Source organism: Copadichromis virginalis, linkage group LG23 (assembly GCF_057382275.1).
Source record: "Copadichromis virginalis isolate Kocher_CV1m ecotype Utaka linkage group LG23, C_Virginalis_male_GT1.1, whole genome shotgun sequence".
NCBI lineage: Eukaryota > Metazoa > Chordata > Actinopteri > Cichliformes > Cichlidae > Copadichromis > Copadichromis virginalis.
In genome coordinates, this window is record NC_140639.1 from 45,750,247 (window position 1) to 45,759,123 (window position 8,877).

Here is an 8,877-nt window from a genome sequence, read left to right on the forward strand (position 1 = left end):
AGATATATAAGTCCAAATCAGGATATGTGCTTAGTCCCCCCCTTAGCTATGCATTTGAGAGCTTAATCAGATGGTACAGATCATCTGTCCTCTAGTCACAGTCGGACTACTATTCATGAAACTAGTAAGTTTTCCTACGTAGCTTTTTGTTTAATTATTTCCATTTACAGTAAACTCAGCCACGCTGATACTTTGTTACTACTGTCAGTGTGAGAGTAAGAACATTGTAGGAATAAACAGTGTATATGTATTGCTCGCTGCTGTTTAAAAGTTTGAGAGGAAAGAGTAGATATAAAAACAAACATCAAAGATGGGCTCAGTCTACGTATACATTTGATATCAGGTCAGCAATTACAGTGTCTGTGTCCTGGTTTAAGATCATATCTGTAAAATAGATTTTAGCCAACATGAGGAAGTTAAATAAAGTTGTGCCTATGACTTTATTACTGATGCTCATCAGGGAAAGACAAAGTGAGCTGTGTGGGAGGCTTGGTTAGGATCCAAATACTGGGCTTTGACACAGAATAATTAATGAAAGGCAGCAGCTTTATTGTTGGAAAATACATGCTAACACTAAGTACATGAACACTGAAAAGGAAACAAACATGAAATGAGAACTAAGAATCTTGCGCTAAACCACGAATGGCTAGGCGAGACATAACATGACGTGGCTGTAAAACAAGGCGCTTACACAGCAACTGCGGAAGAAGTGACAACAAGCAGGAAGACACAGGGCTTTAGTACACAGAGGGAGAACGAGGGAAATGAGGCACAGGAGGAGAGCACAGCTGGGAGTAATCAAAAGTGATGAGACCAAGGGGAACTCAATACATTAGTGATGTGTTGCTCGCGAACGAAATGGCTCTTAGAGCCGGATCTTTGACGTAAACGACGCAAGCCAGCTCCTTATCGCGAGCCGTGGGTTTTTTTTTTCTTTCTCTCACCCTCTCTCGCACTTTTTTCCACCTCACTCTGCACACGAGCCTTGTGCTTTGCGCTGGGCAGAGGGGGGAGGGGCAGTAGTTACACTGGCAGAAACACAGGAACAGAGCAGGAGGGAGAGACAGAAAGAAAGAGTATGAGGTGCCGTAAGGGACATTATTACTGAAACGCTCTCACACACACTACTGAAACGCTCTCACACACACTACTGAAATTTTAGCTCTCACACACACTACTGAAACGCTCTCACACACACTACTGAAATTTTAGCTCTCACACACACTACTGAAACGCTCTCACACACACTACTGAAATTTTAGCTCTCACACACAATACTGAAACGCTCTCACACACACTACTGAAATTTTAGCTCTCACACACACTACTGAAACGCTCTCACACACACTACTGAAATTTTAGCTCTCACACACACTACTGAAACGCTCTCACACACACTACTGAAATTTTAGCTCTCACACACACTACTGAAACGCTCTCACACACACTACTGAAACGCTCTCACACACACTACTGAAATTTTAGCTCTCACACACACTACTGAAACGCTCTCACACACACTACTGAAACGCTCTCACACACACACAACTGAAACGCTCTCACACACACTACTGAAACGCTCTCACACACACACTACTGAAATTTTAGCTCTCACACACACTACTGAAACGATCTCACACACACAACTGAAACGCTCTCACACACACAACTGAAACGCTCTCACACACACTACTGAAACGCTCTCACACACACTACTGAAACGCTCTCACACACACAACTGAAATTTTAGCTCTCACACACACAACTGAAACGTTCTCACACACACTACTGAAACGATCTCACACACACAACTGAAACGCTCTCACACACACAACTGAAACGCTCTCACACACACTACTGAAACGCTCTCACACACACTACTGAAACGCTCTCACACACACAACTGAAATTTTAGCTCTCACACACACAACTGAAACGCTCTCACACACACTACTGAAACGCTCTCACACACACTACTGAAATTTTAGCTCTCACACACACTACTGAAACGCTCTCACACACACTACTGAAATTTTAGCTCTCACACACACTACTGAAACGTTCTCACACACACTACTGAAACGCTCTCACACACACAACTGAAATTTTAGCTCTCACACACACTACTGAAACGTTCTCACACACACTACTGAAATTTTAGCTCTCACACACACTACTGAAACGCTCTCACACACACTACTGAAATTTTAGCTCTCACACACACTACTGAAACGTTCTCACACACACTACTGAAACGCTCTCACACACACTACTGAAACGCTCTCACACACACAACTGAAATTTTAGCTCTCACACACACAACTGAAACGTTCTCACACACACTACTGAAACGCTCTCACACACACTACTGAAACGCTCTCACACACACAACTGAAATTTTAGCTCTCACACACACTACTGAAACGCTCTCACACACACAACTGAAACGCTCTCACACACACAACTGAAACGCTCTCACACACACTACTGAAACGCTCTCACACACACTACTGAAATTTTAGCTCTCACACACACTACTGAAACGATCTCACACACACAACTGAAACGCTCTCACACACACTACTGAAATTTTAGCTCTCACACACACTACTGAAACGCTCTCACACACACAACTGAAACGCTCTCACACACACTACTGAAACGCTCTCACACACACTACTGAAACGCTCTCACACACACTACTGAAACGCTCTCACACACACCAGTGAAACCAGAGGCATTTCTGCTGAACAGGAAGTTGTTTCCTGACAAGGAAACTGATGGAAAAAGTGGTATATTTCAAAACACTACAAGGATTTCTAGTCAGCAACCTGCTAGTACAGCAGTCCCCAACCTTTTTTGCGCCACGTAAACAATATAAGAAATAAAAAAAACGATAAATACCATGAAAACCATAAATAGAAATGTGTTCGAATTTTTGTGGAGGAATAAAACCCATTACATAGAAAGATCTCAGCTTGTGAAGGGATACAATAAAGGTGGTATCAAAACTCCAGAATTGGAATTTATGGTTGGCACCCTTAGAATTAAATGGTTAAAATCTTGTCTGTCACAGCCAGACTCTACTTAGCCCCACATCCCATGATTCTTGTTTAATAAAATAGTATACAGGATTAGACTTTATTTTGAAATGTGATTTTGCGGCAAATAAAATCCCCATAAAGATATCAAACTTTCCAAAACAGACGTTGCATTTTTGGGAAAATGAGATTTACCCACAACTTCTCCCCATAATTCAACCTTATGGAATAATAGGGTAATAACACTTAATCAAAAATCAATTTTCAAGAGTGACTGGTTTGAACAAAAATATTATATTCATAACAGATTTGTTGGATGATAACGGTGTCATTCTAAGTTACACAGACTTTTCAGAAAAATATTGTCTAAACTGTTCTCAAAGAGAATATAACAAATTTTGTGAACTGGTCCGACTGCCTCTGCTTCATTTGATTAAAATTTTTATGATATACAATAATTTCTCATCAGTGCTCCCAAATTTATTGCTAGGGCAATGTCAGCTGTTTGATAAAAATGCAATAAGAAATTTGTTAGTAGTTTCTTCAAAGACAAAATATTTCATAGTTACAACAGAATGGTTACATGGCATGGTTCTAATTTAGTTATTTCATATACACTGGATAAAGCATACTAAAAATTTATGAAATAGCCTATTCTACCTAAAGTTAAAGAAACACACTTTAAACAAAACTAATACTGTGGCAGAATTTCTAAAAAAAGAGATTTGGCTTTGAGGTGGATCAGTGTTCTTTTTGTACTGATGAAAATGAAACCCTAGAACATCTTTTTTTTTCCTATGCCCTATCACACAATGTATTTGGTGCAACTTAAAAAAATGGATTTCCCTAAATATTAATGATGTGCCACTGTTTGAATTACATCATAATTTTTTTTATATGGATCATCTAGCATTGGATGTCTCAGACATTATTAACATCATCATACTTTTGAGTAAATATCATATCCATTGTGCTAAATGGAGGAACGCTAAGCCTTCTCTCCCTGGTTTTATTGATGATTTTAAGATATTTTTCTTTGCTAAAAAAGACAAAAAACACATATGCCAAAAAAATAACCAGGATAATGCACGTCTCCCGCTATTCAAAATTTTGACTTATGCTGAGGCTAATATATTGTTAAGTAATGCAGCTGTCTCACTAAGGTCCAGAATCGATTTGTTCCACGATTCGATTCAATTCAATTCAATTTGATTATGGGGAATTTTGACAGTCAGAAATATTATAATTCAGATCAGTACATTTACATATTTTTGTATTTAAAAAAAGGAAGCTGACACACGCAAGACTTTATCAAAGGTGTGAGCATCACAGCAGATGCCTTTGTGTCAAAGTAGCTGAAGATAAAACACATAAAAACATGAAGGTGGTTTTCCTGGCCTGGGATTTTATAAAAAATATTCTGCAGTACATCAAAAACGAAAGAAAACCATATGAACGTTACCTCTGACTTTACAGCGGTTTTATTAGAGACACGGCTAACGTTTTGCATTTTGCATAATTTTAAAAAGTTTAAATTTATTCAGTATTGAACGGCAGAAATTAGGTTTTCTTTTCGGAAGTATGTAAAATGAAAAAAAAAACAGCGGCCGACTGCGCTGTAAACAACAGTAGACTTGTGCATAACAAGCAAGCGAATAATACAGAAAACAGATTTTTAGATGGGAAACTGTTCTTGAAGTACAGAGAGAGAAAGAGAGGGCTGTGCATGACGTGCGATTTTATCGTGCACTGAAAAAAATATGTTGTTGGATTTACTTAATTCAATGGTGGACATTTGTTGCACACAGATGTTTTGCTTTGGCAGCAACTTAAACAATTGAGTTAAATTAACACAATTTATTCATGTTCAATAAACCTGTGCAATTTGTGTTGATAAAATGTGACTTAAACATGTTTTGATGAAGTAATTTGAGCTCTTGAAATATTTTAATCCTTCACAATTTTCTCACTTTATCCCAACACCATTCAATAACTTTTACCCAATACTACTTGGTCACTTAAATACTACATGTTATCTTCAAATTACATTTTGCTATTATATTCTAGTATCAAATACACTATTTTCAAATGGAGGCCTTATAACAGATTATATTGTTCTCTTCCAAGATGGTTGCTGGCATCCACCAGTAACCTTTCAAAACAAAATGTCTAATTTCACTGCATTGACAGTAGGTAAAGAATTAAACTGACATTACTCCTCTACTGAATCTATATAAATCAACAGTTAAATAATGTCAGTTCTTCCGTGTTCTCTGGAATCAATCACAGCAAAGAAATTAGACTCTTTCTTTTGAAAAATGTTGGGAAAGAACAATACAAAACATTCTATTTAAGGCCTCTAACGTCAAGATTCAGTTAAACAACAATTATAACTAAACAATTTGAGGTAATGTTAGTTTCCATTAACATTAAATTAGGTTACTGAATTGGCAAACACCTTCCTATTAACATTACCCATTTTACCCCAATAACTAAAGAAATTAGCACTTGCAGGTCAAAACCTTTATTCAAGAGATGCAAAAATAACATTGATACAGTGACTGTCAAAAATTACGGCACTGATCATACTGTGACATCTTGGTTCAAAACAGCACACTTAGAAATATTCAACGTTCCTTACTTCAACTGAATGAAACTGAAAATACCATTTCACACGGCCCATATGGGATATTTAGACTGCATAACTGTTCATGCTACATCTCTTCACTAGTAAAAGAAAGAAAAAATACAAAGAGAAATTTAAAAATGCTGCCAAACAGACAGAGAACTTGTACAGAGCAAAAGGAAAAACAAACAACAACAACAACAAAAAAACGGCTCGTCCTCATGGCAGTTGCAGTGTATATAAAAATGAACCCTGCGATCTGTTCCTGGAATTGAGCTTCAAAAATGCAGCAGAACAAGTGTGAGATTTAAATGTCCTCTCACCTAGAGCTGGTCACCTCACATGCATAACAGTGAGCTTCGTTGCAGGAGCAGTTTTGTCTTAGTTGTGAGCTTTTCTTGAGAGCTGAGTTGCATCCAACTCCATTACCACCCTTTGAATCACCTCAAAAGTGTAGCAGAGTTGTGATGGGTAACTCATGTTGAAGGAATAAAAAAGGTCCAAACAGCATGGCTACTGCAAAGGTCACGTTATCCAGATCTTGAAGAACTACTATACCCTCGATGATGATGCCAACGTCAGAAAAGTCATTGCCTGGTGCATCCTCTGGAGACAGATGTTCATTGTGGTTTTCTCAATCTGTGCAGTGGCCTCAGTCAAGTCCTGGTTAAACACAAAACATTTCTTTAAGATTCCTTTTTAAACTCATCTCTTTTGAATCTACCAGTTCTAATGTTAGAGTAATTTAAACCAATGCAAGCAACATAGTAAATAGCTATAGCCAAAGAGTGGCCTGCCATGCTGCCATTCATGGTCTAACAGAGTTTCTAAGAGAGGGTGAAAAACATAATTTCAAATGCTTTACATTAGTTTTTGTTAGAAAGACACCGGCCCATCAGAAATCCAGGTTTTGTCACTCAGAAGATGTTAGAATTTAGACTTTCAGCCCCACAATTTGGTTAGCTGTTGGTCTTTTTTTTTTTTCAAACAAAAGCTAATGTAAATACTGGTGGGATTTTCCTTTGTTCACTAGAATGACAAATTTAAAGTTTTTTCACACTGATGTGACCCCTAATACAGGGGTGGGGCCTCAAGGGCCGGCGGCTGAGTTCACTACCAGGCCTCATGTGAACTTCAAATTATTAAAGAGGACTACTGGTCCTAACTGGTCCAATGAGGATCAAGTGGATAACTAAATGCATTTTTAAGCCACAAAGCCACAATCTACTCATAAAACACTCACCATGAACTCCTGCACCAAGATGTTGCAATTGTCTTTCACACAGATGCGGAGCACTTTGATGAGACTCCCTTCGAGCATTAATGTCATCCTAAAGTATTATAACAAAGAAAACAGAGATTTGTGAACTTTTCAGTAGCACAGAAGAAAATGATCCCAGACCAAAACTTAAACCAGTCAACATGCAACACCAGCATCTACAAAGCAATATCAAAAGTTCCTGTTTGACATCAACTTTATGGATATATAGTTTCCAGAACATTTATTTTTTTAAAAAGATCAATTTTTCTCAGTGGGCCAGTAAATGCATGACGAAAATTATGGCATCCTTTCGGTGGAATCAGTACTCACAGGTAATAGTTGACTGTTTCAATGGATGCAGCATAAAAATCTTTTACTGACCTAATGCAATACATATACACTTTGTAGTTAAAGAATTTTAAAGTTCTTACTGTCATCATGGCAGCTACATCCTTTAGCTTTGTGCCCTGTTCCCCCGATCACTTTGCAAACACTTTCAGCAGACTGTCAGAGAGAAACTCAGCTCCGTCAGAAACCTTGACTGTAAAGGCATGGTTGGGATGCACTGGAATGCTGCATTTCATCTGAAATGACATAAAATTATTTTGAAATAACAGCAGGCACTGTGCTTGGTTAATAATCAGTAATGTTTTGTTGAATAAAAACTGTGTTTCCAGATCTTATGGGATTAAAAAAAATCCAAAGATGTTTATTTCTGATTTGCAACCCAAGAACCCACAAGTTACAACCTCATTTTAGTTCAAGTGTGCATTAATGCGAGTCCAGTAATCACCTTTCTGACAATACATACAGGTATAAGTTAAACCTATGGCAGATTTTGGATTTCTCAGTTGTATTAATAGGGTGGTCTATTTGAGTATGCATGCACCTAATAATTATAAAAAACCTATTATAATTAAGTTACAGAAACCTTAAGCGAAAATAGAATATACTTTCTTACCATAACACCTTGAACCCACAATCCATCAGCTGACTCCTGGTGAAATGCAGAATAGATGTGGTCTCTCAATGTGCATCAACAAAAACAAAAACAAAAACAAAAGGACAGCAGGTGAGGGCAGGAGGGGTAGGGATGTAAGCTAGCATAATGCCGCTGATGATATTAGCTAAAGCTGTTCAATGTCCAAAATCTCACTAACACCACGGTGCAGTAAATACACAATGTAACTGAAGAGTCAGTTGACAAATCTATTCACACAGAAAACCAAATTATGTTATGAGTGCCTCGTAATTAGGTTTAATGTGATATTACGGCTCTTGTGCCAAAGACAAATTCAAATGAAAAAGCGCCAATTCTTTGATAACAGATAAAACAGCAAATAAGCTAACGGCTCTTTTTTAGCATGTTACATGGCGGCACTTTAGACGTTTAACTACATTTGGCTGAAATATGGTAAATATTAATTCAAAAAATCAAGACATACCAAAAAACGTAGAGTTGGCTGCTCGACTTGACTGAGATGGATGCATTTTTTAAACCACGATCCAAAGCCCGCGAGATGAAATCACGCGTGGTTTCACGAGATTTAACGTTGCTATCTTATTGACTTACTTCACCTGAACATGATATGAACAATTTAATACACCCTTTCTGCATATCATGTAGTTTTTACACTATATAGTTACATTTATCTTTAAAACATGAGGCAATTGTGTTAAATACATGCAAGATGCTTACATAAATCCAAGAGATGGCCAGTCCCTTTTTTTCAGTGTAGCGTGTCCATATTCATGGGCTGCATCCTCCTGAGGCCGCATTTGTAGACCGATTACGTCACAGCGACGCGCCGAAGGCTGTCCAAATTCGTAGACTCCTCCGAATGCAGCCGACAAATGCGTCCTCCTTTTCCCCGAATTTGAAGGATGGGTCGGGTGTGTCCTTCGTGGCCTACCATATCCCAAACTCCAGTTTCCAACAATGGCGGCCG

General features: G+C 38.1%; 1 long non-coding RNA gene across 1 annotated transcript; it reads right to left on the minus strand.

Annotated features, from left to right (window-relative positions):
- Positions 1 to 5,549: 5,549 nt before the first annotated feature.
- Positions 5,550 to 8,659, minus strand: LOC146681734 (uncharacterized). Its single transcript, XR_014918195.1, has 4 exons — positions 7,890 to 8,659; positions 7,360 to 7,512; positions 6,911 to 6,998; positions 5,550 to 6,330 (listed from the first exon to the last, which is right to left on the minus strand). It is a non-coding gene; the product is annotated as an uncharacterized LOC146681734 (long non-coding RNA).
- Between the last annotated feature and the right edge of the window lie 218 nt (positions 8,660 to 8,877).